General features: G+C 37.7%; 1 pseudogene; it reads left to right on the forward strand.

Annotated features, from left to right (window-relative positions):
• The first annotated feature begins 4,723 nt into the window (after positions 1–4,723).
• LOC107141428 lies at positions 4,724–5,724 on the forward strand (annotated as a pseudogene).
• The last annotated feature ends 10,534 nt before the right edge of the window (positions 5,725–16,258 follow it).

Consider the following 16,258-nt stretch of genomic DNA (forward strand, 5'->3'; position numbering starts at 1 on the left):
CCCAGGGTGTGTGTGTGTGTGTGTGTGTGTGTGTGTTGCTAGGGATGAACCCAGGGCGTGTGTGTGTGTGTGGTGCTAGGGATGAACCCATGGCATGTGTTTGTGTGTGTGGTGTTAGGGATGAACCCAGGGCGTGTGTGTGTGTGTGTGTGTGTGTGTGTGTGAGCGGTGCTGGGGATGAAACTCAGGGCCTTGCACTAGCTAGGTCAGAGCTCTGTCACTGCATACCTAGCCCCCCCAAGTCTCTAATGGTATTATGTCATGATGTGAATGCTTTTGAGGAAAAAGGCATTTATAGAATTTTAATGTGACAATAAATATAAGAATAGTCCAGTATCTAGATAATAATTTTTTTAGTATAATAACTAAGGGAACCAATGTGTAAAGGTCAAATACTAATGAAATGAAGATACAGTCCCTATCTATAACTACAGGCTTCACATAAATGGACACAACCAAGCAAAGAGAAAATATTAGAAAAAAATTATGTCTATATGGAATTGTTTTTTTCCTTGTTATTATTCCCTTGAAAATACAGTATAACTATTTGTATTATAGTGAGTCTTATAAGTAATTTAGAGATGATTTAAAATATATAGGAGGATTTGGGTAGTTCATATGCAAATACTTTGTATGCCATTTTATACACAGGACTTGAGTATCCCTGACTTTTGGTATTTGTGGGGAATCCTGGAACGATCCCCCACAGATATCAAGGATGTGCTTAATACTGAATAAGCCATACTGCTTGACAGATTTTAAGTACTTTTCAAGTGAGCTGAAAGAAAGAAAGAATTATAGGGAGAACAATGCAGTTAGGTTAGCAGACCTCTCACCTTTTCATTCAATATCAGGTATTTTGGGAAATAGCAACACAATACTATTTATGATTATCCAGTTATGCTGGTGCACGCCTGTAATCTCAACAACTGGAGATGCTGAGGCAAAAATATGGCAATTTCCAGGCCAGTCTTGGCAATTTAGCAAAACCCTCTCTCAAAATAAAAAGTAAAAAGGGCTGGGGATGTTAAAACAAAAACAAACAACAACAACAAAAAAAAAACCACAATAATGTCTAACTAAAGCATTTTTTTTACCTACAAGTCTTATATTAACTCTTGAATAACATCAAATGGACTTTGAGGAAAATTAATTTAAAAGGGAAAGTCCTCACACTTTACCTCCTTGAAAATATTTTACTATGTCATAATGAGAACCCCTATACAATGGATTCTAAATAAATGACCAAAACATAAATGTACAAAAGAGATACTAATTGTTTTGGAAACTGTAAAACTCTTAAAAATTATTTATTAAAATCAAATAAAATTTATATTCATTTATTTGAAAATATATTAACTATTATTTAGTTTCAATAACCAAGTGAACAACAGTAGGTTAAGTTTACACCCTAATGTAGCAAATCTGTTTGTAACTTTTTGAACATCATCATAGACAGTCACAACCAAACAAGAAATTAGAGATACGAAAAGAGATTGATAGAAAACAAAATAACCAAAAAAAAAAAATGGAAATTTGCAAAACCCAGATTATAGAAGTATCTGCCACTACATAGTTAAGAACATGATTCTGTCTATAAAACATGTTATGTTGTTAAGTTCTATCTGTAATAATATGTTTAGAAAATGTAAACAGGCAATTCCAAACCATAATCACTTTACAAATAGTTAAAAATTATATTCTAATATGTTAAGTATTGAAATTGCCTTTTAAACTAATTGATTTGGATTCTTCTACTAACCTAATGGATTAAGCTATCCCAGATACTCATTGCTGACTTAACATTATCATGTATGTACTATGTCTCAGGACTCCCTTGAGATTAGGTATGGCAAATACTCAGAAAAAACAGATGCTCCTCAACTTACAAAGGGGTTATATCCTGATAAAGCCATCATAAATTGAATTATGTCAAAAAATAGATTTAACATACCAAATATCATAGTTTAGCTTGGTCTACTTGAAGCACTTCAGAACACTCTAAGCCTACACTTGGGCAAAACCATCTAACACAAAGCCTATTTTGTAACAAAGTGTTGAATATCATGTACACACACAGATGGGCATTTTGGAGACACATGGGATGTGAAAACACAAAATACAATATAAAAAAAATACTGGCAACACATTACACTGTGCACTGTTGGCTGATTGCCTTCATGATAGATCACATGTCTGGCTGGGACTTGTGGCTCACTGTAGCTCCCAGAATCAGTACAGTATCCTATGGCATACTGTTAACCCCAGAAAAGATCCATAAGAGAAGAAGTATAGTTTCTACTGAATACATATCACATATGCACCATCCTAAAGTAAAAACAAAACAAAACAAAACCATGAGTCAATAATTCTAATTTGAGGGGCTGGGGATGTGGCTCAAGAGGTAGTGTGCTCGCCTGGCATGCGTGTGGCCCGGGTTCGATCCTCAGCACCACATACAAACAAAGATGTTGTGTCCGCCGAAAACTAAAAAATAAATATTAAAATTCTCTTTAAAAAAAAAATTCTAATTTGAGAACTGTCTGTCATCAATTAATTGTGTGTGTGTGTGTGTGTGTGTGTGTGTTTTGTTCTGTTTTGAGAGGGGAACCTGGACAGGTATGGTAACATGTGCTTGAAAGCCCATCAGCTGGATGTGGTTCAGTGATAGAATAACTCTGTTGATAAAGACTATACAAAACAATCACCAGTGCCACTAAGAGACAGAGACAGAGAGATAGAGAGATAGATAGATAGATAGATAGATAGATAGATAGAGAGGTCCATCATAACTAAAACATAAGTCAGAACAATCAAAATCATTCCTTATACTCTACTGCCATTGATTGGACAGTGATGGTGTTAACTGCAGTGAACATTTGTGATACCTCTCTGCTGTACAAATCACTGGATTATGCAGCAGTCCAATGTGGGTGGAATTGATCCAAATCTAAGATCTCTGGTTCCAGGATTGTACTGTGGTTTAAACACATGGAACCCCATCCTTCTGTATTCATTAAGGTGCAATCAGGGTGACTGGAGGTATTCTTCAATGAGTGGGGAGACAGGCACCCTCCTCTGAAGAATGTGATATGTCCCAAAGAGGACTGGGATTGATGCACTTATGTTATTGTAAGCAAAGCCAATAGCTAGAGGGTAATAAAACCAAGAGAGTGAGAAGAAAGCCATGGAGCCAGCCAGAGGCCTGTTTCTAAAGCAAAAGTCAACCCCACCACTTTTGGGCCTGAAACCCTCGAATGGCTTCCCATTTCTTCCAGAATAAAATCTAGTCTCCACAGTGATCCTATTCTCTCTTGTCTTCCTTCATTGACATCCTCCCTCGACACCTTCGTTCAGCCCCTCAAACACCACCCCATTCCCTCCACAGGGTCCTGTGTGCAGTCCTCTTTCCTTAGCTCCAGCCTCAGTTCACCCACTCATCAGCTCCTCCAAGAGCCTCCAGTGAACAACACTGGAGTCAGGGGCTGACATTATCTCTATTGAATTTTTGCATGTTTAAATATCTAAAGGAAGGGAGGGTTCCAGTGAACTGGTACAAGAGCCAAGCAACAGTTCTAACAGGTTGGCTGGCTGACTCCGTGTAAGAATCTACATCTATTTTTTGATAAAGACTACACAGAACTGCACTGGAGCAGTAAAAAACCAACAGTTAACCCAAAATTGGAAATAATTCTTTATTTTTATTTGAAAATGAGAGCTGCAAAATCTTCAACTCTCTTATCAAGGTTTTAATGTATCTTGGATTATACTTTATTCTTGCTAATATTGGATGTCATTGTTATTTAAATAATGAATCAAAATTTCCTGTGAGAATGTCACTTGAAAAAAATCAATTTACAATGGTAGGATTTTGTACTCACAGGGAAAATATTTACATCTAAATATGTACATACATGTACACTCAAAATTCAATAACAAATGGGCACATTGAAACTTTTAGGACTGATAGAAATGTTATAAAACTGGATGGTGGTGGTCACTGTATAACTCTACAAATGTAAAAACCATCATTCAAATTGTTTTTTAATCAACAACAAAAAAACCCATTTAAAAATGCATTAATGTTGGGGAGGCGGGGTAAGGAGGTAGGAAAGATGATGGAATGAACGGACATCATTGTCCTAGGTACATGTATGATTGCATGAACGGTGTGACTCTACTTCATGTACAACCAGAGAAGCGAAAAATTCTGCTCCATTTGTGTACAATGTATGGAAGGGCTTTCTACTGTCATGTATAACTGATTAGAACTCATAAAAAATTTTTTAAAAAAATCATTCTTCAAAAAAAAAATGTATTAATGTTGCGACAGTTCACCAAAATAGAAAAAGAAAAAGAAGAAGAAGATATATTAATGACAAGAAGACTCTTGAAAAAAATGCTCAGCATCATCATTCATCTCATTAAAAGTAAAAATGAGGTCTGGGGTTGTGGCTCAGTGGTAGAGCGCTTGCCTTGCATGTGTGAGGCACTGGGTTTGATCCTCAGCACTGCATAAAAATAAATAAATAAAGGTATTGTGCCCAACTACAGCTAAAAATATTTTTAGAAAGTAAAATCAACTCTTATATTCCTTAGTTTATAAGACATTCCAAGCTCTTCTGGTATCCACCCTGCTCCAGCCTTGGAACTGGCCATTTCTCCAAAGAGTCCTATGAATGGCATCTGTTTAAAAGGACCCTGCAGGACTAGAGATGCTTAAATGGCAGGAGAAAGAACAAGTTCTGTGCTCTCATCTTCCCTGACACTCAGTGCTATTATAACTAAAGACAAAGATACTGGGAAGGAAGAAAGGGGTTGCATTTATTTATTTTTTTGATAAAGACTACACAAAACTGCACTGGAGCAGTAAACAACCAACAGTTACTTGCTAGAATGATAAAGGCAAGCACTGCTACTGGCAATGGCAGAGTGGCTGAACTCACACTAAAGTACAAGAAACCACTTTGACAAATCCAAGTGTAATGAATGCAGGGAAAATGGACACTTAAGTTACACCTGTCTTGAAAGTATGCTCGGAGAATGTGAGCCTCCAAAGAAGGAAGAGAGAGGGAGACAAATCCTGAACCAGAAGAACAAAGGAAGGAGAAGACAAAGTAGAAGAAAGTGAAGATGAAGGGGAAGGGAAGTTCCTGCTTCTGACAGTCCCAGCCAGGCCACAGCATTCCAGGTGGCGAAAATTGAAGAACAAAACTAAAGGACATGCATTGAAGGGGTCCCTCAACATCAGATGATTCAAGATGCCCAAGGATAAAGAAAAGCACATATTTTCAGTGATGTGGAAGAACTTAGTTATTAAAATTGTATTTACTAAGCAAATAGAATTAAAATAAAAAACCTTGGAGCTAAGCTAAGCAGCACATGCCTATAATCCCAGTGGCTGGGGAGATTAAGGCAGGAGGATCCAGAGTTCAAAGCCAACCTCAGCAACTTAGTGAGGCCCTAAGCAACTTATGCTATAAGGTGTATATGAAACATAAGTGAATTTCATGTTTTGATGTAGGTCTGATTCCCAAAATATCTTATCATTTATGTGCAAATATTCCAAAATCCAAAATGCTTTTGTTGCATTCTTAATAAGAAATATCCAACCATACTAAAAATCAAAATTGTTAGTAATAATCAATCTTGAAAAAACTAATCTGAATAAAAATAAGAAAAAAACTATCATATTAATATTATTGGTATAAACAGGTAGGTATTAAAGTGATATTTTTAAAATTACAATGAGATACTACTTCATCCATGTTATAATGGTTAACATGGAAATGATTGCCTCTACCAAGTTTTGGTAAGACTATGCAGCAACTAGGACTCTGATAGTGCTAAGGGGAAAACGAAGTGACACAAACCTTTTAGAAAATAGACTAGCAGTTTCTTATAAAGTATAACATACACTTAACATAGGGCACAGCAATTCTACCCCTAGAGACATAGAAATTTATATTCACACTAAAAATTTGTAAGTAGATGTTTAATAGTAGATTGATAACAGAAAACACAAATGTTCCTTAGTAAATGGATAACTGTGGTACTTACACACAATGGAATAGTACTCAGCAATAAAAAATAATGAACTATTGATACACAACATGGATAAACCTCAAATGTACTGTACTAACTGAAAGAAGCTAAGACTCAAGATGTATACCATAATGCTTCTATTTATATGGCCTTCTGGAAAAGGCAAAACTATAGAGATGGAGAATATACATGTGGTTTTTAAAGATTCCAGGTCGGGGAACGACTGGTTACAAAGGGGGCACCAGAGCATTTTGAGGGTCAAGGATACTCTTGTGGTTCTTATCTGTGTGGTGGTTATATGACTGTATTTTTTAAAATTCACAGAACTGTGCAACAAGGATATATTTTCATATACACTATCAAGAAAATTAAAAAAAAAAAAAATCTGGGACCAGTGCATGCCTTTAATTCCAGCTACTTGGGAGGCTGAGGCAGGAGGTCACCAGTATGGGCAACCTAGTAAGACCCGTCTCCAGATAAAATTTGTAAAATGGCCTGGATTTGTAGCTCAGAGGTAAAGCACCCTGGGTTCTATCCCCAGGACTGCAAAACAAAACAATGACCACAGCAACAACAAAAACATAAAATCACCATAGAAACAACTTCACTTTTGGATATAAACCAGAGACTCCAACAGATATTTGTATAGCACATTCACAGTAACGTTATTCATAATATTATTGCCCAAAGGTAGAAGGAACTCCAGTGCCATCAGTGGACAAATGAACAAAGAAAATGCAGTATTCACATACAATGAAATATTTTTCAGCCTTGGAAAGGGAATTCTGACATGTTCACAATATAGATGAACCTTGAAGACACTACACCAAGTGAAATGACCACTTACAGAAGGACAATTACTGTTATTATTCCACTTACATGAGGCACCTAGGATAGTCAAATCCCTTTATGGAAAAAGGTAGAGCTGTGGTTACCAGGGGCAGGAGTGAGTGGGGAATGAAGAGGTGTTGTTTAATAGGTACAGTTTAAGTTTGGGGAGATAAGAAAGTTCTGGAGATAGATGGTGGTGAAGGTAGCACAATAATGTAAATGTACTTGCTAAGGCACAGAATTTTATACTTAAAGTATTTACAATTGAAATTTTTGTTATGTGTATTTTGCCACCATTATAAAAATAAAATTAAAAATGAATGTTTGATGCACTTCACAAGGACTTTGTTCTGAACTTTCAAAGCCATATTAAAAGGAATCATTGCTTTCTTCTGTAAGAAAAGAGTACATTTTATTATATACGAATCTAAAAATAAATAAAGGTAATATACGGGGAGAGAGGAACACCTGAATCCTTAGTGCAGGACTCCATTACCATGTGCAAAATTGGTCCTAGACATTTACTTCATCAAGACTTAACATGGGGGAGCTGGGGTTGTAGCTCAGTGGTAGAGCACTTGCCTAGTACGTGTGAGACACTGGGTTCAATCCTCAGCACCACATAAAAATAAACAAAATAAAAAGTATGTGTCCATCTACAACTAAAATATTTTTTTTTAAAAAGAGTTAACATGGGAAACATGAATGTTTTTTAAAAGTATGTTAAGAACAATTCAGCTAAATTTATATTCTTCTCCACTTTACATTTTAACAAAGCCAGAGAGGTTGGTTTGTTTCAATTGGAAAAGAAACATGGCCTGCCACAGATTCTCTACCTTCTAGACCTCTTTAGACCCAGGGGGAGAACTCTATTTGTGCTGATGGGGAAGAAGAATCCAAGTTCTCACTTAATGACACCCTTCTATTGATGTGCTGTCACCAAGTGGCTTTCTTTCAGTTCTTGAGTACCCCAAGGTCCTGCCATTCAACTCTAGGAGGCTCTTCCCCTATTGGAATGCTAACTGCCAGTCCCTCCTCGGTGGCTCCTCCTCCCTGTCACTTCTTCAGATTCCTTCCTACACCACCCAGCTAGTTGTGGCCCTGACCCACCCACCTCCAGTAAGCACTATTCTACAGGAACACAGCAGTGAACACAAGGCTCACTGTGACAGGTTGGGAGAGCAATAATCACATGAACTGGGTGAGGAGGCAGAAGGAGGGAAAGCAAGAGAGTGCTGTTTTGAAGAGAGAAAGCCTTCTTTCCCCTCCAGCCAAGGGAACTGCAATTTCAAAAACTCTGGGACACAGCACACTTGGAGTGTTCAAAGAATAGTACTGTGAGGAATGGGGGGAAGTAGGGGATGAAATCACAAAGGTAGCAGGGACCAGATCCCATCCCCCTATGAAGGCCACTGGAATTTGAGGTTTTATTCAGAGAGTCAAATGGAAACCTTTAGAGAGTTTTAAGCACAGCAATGACATATATAATATAACTTATATTTATATTTTTTTGAGGTGCTGGAGATCAAACCTATGTCTTACACATTCTAGGCAAGTTTGAATACTGAGATATAACCTTTAGCCCCCAACTTAAATTGTTAAATGATCCCCCATAGTCTTTCTAAAAGTCCTATGTTTTACAACACTGCTAAAACTTTATAATTTATATTTATATAAACTCAAACTCAAGACCAAAGCATAGTATCTGGCCCATGGTATGTGCTCAATATTTGTTAAATGAATTAACTTATAAATTCTAACCTCTATGACAGAGTAGATCCACATATATGTAATTTTCAAATTTTTAAATGTTTTTTTAGTTGTAGATGGACACAATACCTTTATTGTTTATTTAATTTAATTATTTATTTTATGTGGTGCTAAGGATCGAACTCAGTGCCTCACATGTGCAAGGTAAGCGCTCTCCCATTGAGCCACAACCCCAGCCCACATATATATAATTTTAAAGTACATTCACATTTTTAAAAAATATTTTTTTTTACATTTCTAAATGTAGCCCACTTTCTCTACCACAAATAAATTAGACATCAGGTCCAAAATAACTATTTGGAATCCTAGTGTTAGATACTGCTCTAAGTACTTTTATTTATCTAAAACATTTTAAATCTTTAGTAGCAAGTAAAGGGTCATAGACATTTCACAATAAGTCTGGAGGAAGTAATGAAATTAACACATTAAATGGTAGCTGAAGGTAATTTGCTAAATAGTAACAAAAGTTTATTTACAAAGTTACAAAGTCTTTTTTGCTATAATAACTTACAAAGTTACAAAGTCCTTCTTTTTTGCTTCAATAACTTACAAAGTTACAAAGTCTACCATTTAAAAATGGCTGGGCAGTTCCTGTGTCCCGACTTTGAGTACTCCCAGTATGTCACAGACAGTGCTAACCACACCAAGGCTATACAGACAAATGTCTGGGCTCTTTCCTGTAAGAGCTCAGACTCTGACAATTCTTCATCTCTATGTGCTTTCATTTTTGTAACTCTTGCCCATCTTTATCATCTGAATGTACACACATGCAAATAAAAAATAAATTTCCAAGTCTCTTTTCTGGTAAATTGATACTATATCCAGAGATCTCAAATTTAAAACATCCATAACAATCACAATCAGCACACAGTATGGTCCTTCCCAAGTCTACTAAAAGTGCAATTCCCCCTTTCACAGAAACATCAGTGAAGTCAATTCTGGATCAAATAGCCAATACTGCCAAACCAAAAACCTGTTCTCCAGGTTTTCCTCCAAACCCACCCAGGATAGCAACAACTCTGTGACTAATAGATTCCCAGGGAGGGGACAGAACAAGCAGCAAAAAGCATACAACTGGCTCTCTTCTATAGTGGCCAAGGACATCTCATTCAGAGAAGACATGGCACCTAACCCCATCACTACCCCATCTCTGGGCCACTGGAAGAGACACTGGCTTTAGAGACAGTAATAAAGTGGTTGGGATTAAGACAAAGGTGGCCACACAGAGACCAACCCAAGCAGACACGAAGGTCTCATGAAGCTTTATGAGTTAGCAAATGATTGAGGATGGACTAGAATTCCAATAGGAAAGATACCTCTAATTTCTCAGAGATGAGTTGATTATCACAGAAGACATTTTTGGTTTTTTTTTTAATATTTAAATACACATATTTATTCCATCACTAACATGGACCAAAAAAAAAAAAATCCTCAAACCACTTATAAATACTTTACATTTGTATCAGAGAAGTGATACACTTCCAACTGTTTTTTTCATGGTTATATACAGCATAGTAATTGCCAAGTCTTTATGGCTTTTCTGTGAATTTTTTCCTCTATAGAATCCTCATTTTCTTTTCAATAATGTAGAAATATGATGACTCTTCTAAGCTGATTATTTTTATAAATGAAGTTGGGGTGGACTCATGAATTGGGGTATTCATGGATCATTAATTTCTGGCCATCCCTCTTTTGAATGAAGATTTTTAAAGAAAGCAAGCAAGCAAAGTTGGCCATCATATGAGACTCAGTTTGTGTTGTTCCCTTAACTTAAGCCTTATCAGCTCTGCCACAGCTGAAGTGATTCCAAATTGCTTTATGACACACTTGGATTTTCTCCTGCTAATAATTCCTCCTTCCTGCCCATGACTGGCAGGCTTCCTCCACACTGCAGTAATGCGGGACAGCTAATTATCTACCAATCCACCTTGCTATTCCGTACTTGGCAACTTTTATCTGCACAGGACAGCTGCACTCCCTGCGTTTGAAGTAAAATGTCAGTCTTTGCTAATGCAACAAGACTTACATCACTAATGATGTCTCCACACTTTGAAGCAACAACTCAAAGCCTAATTAAAAATTCAGATTCGTTCTCACTGACTTGCCCATTTTTACTGCCCTTCCACCAGGACCTCGAAGTATTTTTAAAAATACTCCATGCAAAAAATAAAATTTAAAAAAAAATTCAAGAAGAATCAAGCAAAAAAGTATGCTGTCTTGGACTCTGTTACAGTTGGAAGAGAACCAAGACATTATTGTGCACAAGATAAGAATTTACTCCACTGACTGCTACGCTGCAATTGCAATTTCCAAGGAAATATGGACCATAAGCTATTTTTCAGCTGATCCACTCTGGGATTTAGTTGTTGGAACTTTTCAAACAGTAATTAACTCAGTTGACTATGTGAATAGGAAAACTATCTTTGAACTCAGAATAAAGAGGCAAGGTAAAAAGATACTCAAATCACATTTACTTTGTTTTATTGTTAAATCAAATAAATGATTCCTCCAAAGTAATAATATTACTGCAAGGAGAGAGAAAGAGAGAGAGAGAGAGAGAGAGAGAGAGAGAGAGAGAGAGAGAGAGAGAGACTGACTTCATACTCCTAATAACTAGGGAGAGAGCTGTTAAGTCATGAAATCCAATTTCAAAATAGAACTTTGCTGAAAATTACAGGTGGGATTTCTTTCTGTGGATTTTTACATAAACAAATACTAAACAACCAAAGTTGCTCCTCCCCCAAAGTTTTTTCTTTTTCTTTTTCTTTCTTTCTTTTTTTTTAAGCTTTAAATGCTTTCCCTTTGTAATAAGAAAATTAGTTTGACAATACAGGTTCACAATAATAGTCATTGACCAATTAACCGTGTTCTTTTAAAGTATCTAACAACATTCTACAAGTCTCAGAAACTTGAACTTTCTTTAGTGGCTCACTGACTTTTAGGTATTTAAGTAAAGACTTAAAATTTAAAAAAAAAAAAAATCTAATCTGGTCAGCTGTCAGATTAAATTATCAGCTTGAAATTCTCAACCATAAAATAACTAAGCATACTTTCTTTTCAAAAGAAGAATGTGGGAACTGAGAGGATAGCTCATTGGTACAGCACTTGCCTAGCATGCAGGAGGCCCCAGGTTCCATTCCCAGTACCACACACATGCACAAATAAGAATGTATACTATGAAGTCAGGTTCCCTTTCCCAACCTAAGGAAATGGGAAAAGGTTCCCACAGTATAATATCATGAAAAGACTCAATAAAACCCACCACTTAACTACTGGACTGGTATAATCTCCAGAGAAGTACTTTCACTGGGTCTCAGCTTCCATACAATGGGTCAACTGTAAAATGAGGGTGGTCCCTCCCAGATTTCATGGCACCTAGTGATCTGACAATTCAGGGAGAAAAGACTTGTCAAGAGCAGGGCTGCTGAGCTTAGATTGGCACAAAGCCTGGGGATCCATCTCAGCAGGTGGGCGGTCAGAGAGCCTATCTTTGGGCCTCTTTCTTGAACTGGACTCAGGGACATAGAACCCAGAAAAGTAACAGGTTCTAACAACTGATGATTACTAACAATATTTGCATCTTAAATCATTTCTGCTGTGTTTCCTGGGTTCTAAGCTTTTTCCAGATTCTTGTTTCCTCTCCCCATTTCTAAATACAAAGAGCTGAAGCCCAAGAAGCAAATAGTTCTCAACTACCTGGTAAGCCTCTGCCAGCCATGTGAAACATGGTTCTCACCATATTGAATAGGTGAGAATCTACTTAACAAGGTGGCATACGAAGGAAGAGAAATGGTGTACTAGCCACATCCTGGAGGCCTCATCGAGACTGCCCAAAGACCTACCACAGATGGTTAAATTGCACAGGGCAGCAGGTTTCTTTCTTGTTCAAGCCAGTGGGAATTGGGTGTTCTGAAACCTGTCATAAAGCAAGTGTTGACTGGTATGAAGATTCTAGGGATCCCACAAGTTGACCTCTCTCTACTTCTCCACCCTCTTCTCATGCCTCCTACCCTCAGTTCAAACCTTAATTCCATCTTTCTATTCCTCAAAGGTGCTACACTTTCCTTCCACAAGGAGACTTCTGGGAACTCCATTCTGACCAACCAATTTCTATCCATTCCACTTTCCAGGAAAACTTTCTCGAATTCCTCCTCACCCCAGTTAACATCCCTGACATACTTCTCCAAGCATCTGGAACCTCCTGTCTCATAATTATATTATGTCAGAAATTAACTGGTAGATATCACAGGTCTAACATAGTACCTGGCACAAAATAAACTTAGAGGAAATATTTGAAGTAATTATAATGACAAGGAGCTCATCTCTCAAGGCAATTCATTTTAGAGCTGTTCATCACAAAGTTCTCCTTTATATTATATAGAAATGTGTTTCCCCATGGCCTGTGCCTAAGCGACAGCTTTACTTTCCAGAACCCACTGAGTAATTCTAACCCAAACACTGAAAACTGGTGGCCTCTGCCCTCATCCAGCATGCAGACATGTTTGGTTTGGCCCCAATAGTATTGTAGGGTCCCCCCCCCCCTAAATCTGAATTACTGGCCAATAGTTTAAGAATCAAGAGACTTCATATAAAAACCTGATATTCTGCTTCTCTTGAAAAACAAAGAGATGTAATAACACTGGCCCCAGACTGCCACCAGGCTGAGTAGTACCTGTCCTCCTGCCGCCCTGGCTTGTGCCCTCTGGATGACAATATTTAACACCTCTCTCTTCTGACCTATACCTGCTTCACTCATTTTGTCTAACTGACCTCTGTGTGCATTAGTTTTAGCAATCCTGGAAATACTCTGCCTCCCGTAGTTTGGCATTTCTTTGTATATACTGTTTTAAACCAGCCAAGTTGGTTTAGCCTTCCTGATGAGACAGGAGCTCCCAAGTGAGGCACAGGATACCCCCTGTGACTCCTGCAGTCTTCTGGCCTGATTCTACAATGAGGACCCCTCCCCCACCCCAACACTGCCTGTGAACATCTGCTGACAGCCTGGCTAGAAGACAAACATTGAACAGGTCAGCTCTTCCTCTTCAGTCCTCCCCTGTCTTCCACTCATAGCTTATCTTGCCTTGTTCTTTCCTCACCCTGCCTCTTCTGGAAGGGGATGGAACAGGAGCAAGCGAGGATGTGGTTCATGATGCATCAACATATATCCAGACTGCCAGACAGCCATAAGGAAACAAGGAACTACACAACCTTATGGGGAAACAGGCATGAAAATGACAGTGAGAAGGTCCCAGCAGGGAGAAACCCAGAGGAGCTTCAAGAGAATCTTGGCATCCCATCTGGAAGACTGGGGAAGTTGCTGAGTAAAGGTACTAGCTCTTCAAAAGCTGGAGATCCACATAGCTCAGTGGTAGGCCCTGGGTTCATTTCCCAGCACACTCCTACCCTCCACCCCCTAAAAGGTACTAGCTATTTATAAAGGCCTAGGGGATACAATGATTTTTTTTAACCTGCAAATACCATGATTTTATTATCTTTTAATGCTGAATAATATACCATTGTGTTTATATACCACATTTTCTTTATCCATTGATCTACTGAAGGGCATCTAGGTTGGTTCCACAGTTTAGCTATTGTGAATTGTGCTGCTATAAACATCGATGTGACTGTGTCCCTGTAGTATGCTGTTTTTAAGTCCTTTGGGTATAGACCAGGAGTGGGAATGGTGGTTCCATTCCCAGTTTTCCAAGGATTCTCGACAATGGTTTTGTTCAGGCCTAGCACCATAACAAATTTTAAGGATAACCTGGCAAGAGGATCATGAGTTCAAAGCCAGCCTCAGCAAAAGCAAGGCACTCAGCAACTCAGTGAGACCCTGTCTCTAAATAAAATACAAAATAGGGCTGGGGATGTGGCTCAGTGGTTGAGAGTCCCTGAGTTCAATCCTCAGTACCACCCTCCTCAAAAAAATTTAAGGATACAAATATTTATATATGTATTTATTTATAATATATATGCATATATATGTGTGTATATATATATTATCCATTGAAAATTCTATATACTAGTGAACCAAATACTATTTATATAATGAAACATGAAAAATATAGAAATAAGAATGCAATTTTAAAATGACACAAATGAGCTGGGCATGGTGGTACACATCTATAATCCCAGCTATACAGAAGGCAGAGGTAGGAGAATTGCAAATTTAAGGTCAATTTCAGCAGTTTGCTGAGACTATCTCAAAATTAAAAAAAATAAAAAGGTCTTGGGCAGCAGCTCAGTGACAAAGCACCCTGAGTTCAATCCTCAGTACAAAAAGAGTTGAAATTTTGATATCTGAAATATGCTTCAAAACAATCTGGGGGAAGGAGAAAAGCAGGTGGAGGCAGAGGTAGAGAAAAAATAAAACCAAGGTTGACCGTTTAAGATGGGTAAGAAACAGATGTACTGTCTTACATTATTTTCTTTACCTTTCCATATTTTTAAAAAAATGTTTGTAAAAAGTTTAAAAGTTAACAAATAACTATAAATAGCAGGTCTAATATTTTCTTCAGAAACCTCAAAGGATGGTTTGGCACCAGATGCCTGAGGTTTGTTCACTGCCCTCTAGAAATACTGGGGCAGGGGACTGACCACACTGAAATGTTAAGTTTTTAAAGATTAGATTTCTCCCAAACTCAGGAGATATGTTTGCTGCACTCCATGTTCTGTGCACTAACACTAAACAGACTTCTCCCATATTTATATTTCTATTTACTGACTGCTCTCATGTTAGACCCTGTGCTAGACATTGTTGTCTTTTAAAATATAGTTCTCCTTTGCCAAGTACAGTGGGGTACACCTATTATCCCAGCTACTAAAGAGGTTCAGGCAGGAGGTTCACAAATTTAAGGCCAGACTAAGCAACTTAGAGAGACCCAATCACAAAAATAGAGAGCTCTTGGGTTTAACCCCCAGTTAAAAAAAAAATCCCCCTTGAACTACATGAAGACACTGAAGTTCAGAGGGATTCAAAAATATGACAGAAGTCACACGATGAATAACCAGCTGAGTCAAAATTCGTGTCCCTATTTTCCTTCATATTTTGAATTTCAGTAAGTTCTTATGCCAGGTTCAAGAAGATCCAAAATAAATCTCAGTCCACTTAATACCAAAATTCCAGAGTTTTGAAAGGTTCCTGCCTACTCATCCACTTAAGCTCAAGGAATCACCTCTTCGAGTAGCAACCAAAAATAACACCAGCATGTTACAAAGTGTGAAACCATCTCCTTCCCCAAGACTTTCCAAGACTGAAGTACTATTGGCAGGGAAAATGTAATAAGCACAAGGAACCGAGCCAGCTAATGCAGGCAATAGTGAGAAGGAAGTCAAAGAAAGATTAAGCACAACAAGGACAGTCCATCATAAGTCATCCAACATATTTTCTAAGGGGGCTCATTTTTGCCAAGTTCAACTCGGAGTTATCTATTAATGGTTGGTTTCAGTTTTCTCCTGCTCCAAATATTCAATTTCAGAAGAAAGCAATATGTCAGCTTTCCCACTAAGAGTGATACTGTACACAGGCAGAGAATCATAGAATTATTTACAGATATAGGTGATTTTTAATCCCCTGAAATATTCTATATTGCTTAGCCACATTCAATTCATT

The sequence above is a fragment of the Marmota marmota genome, unplaced genomic scaffold (genome assembly GCF_001458135.2).
Source record: "Marmota marmota marmota unplaced genomic scaffold, marMar, whole genome shotgun sequence".
NCBI lineage: Eukaryota > Metazoa > Chordata > Mammalia > Rodentia > Sciuridae > Marmota > Marmota marmota.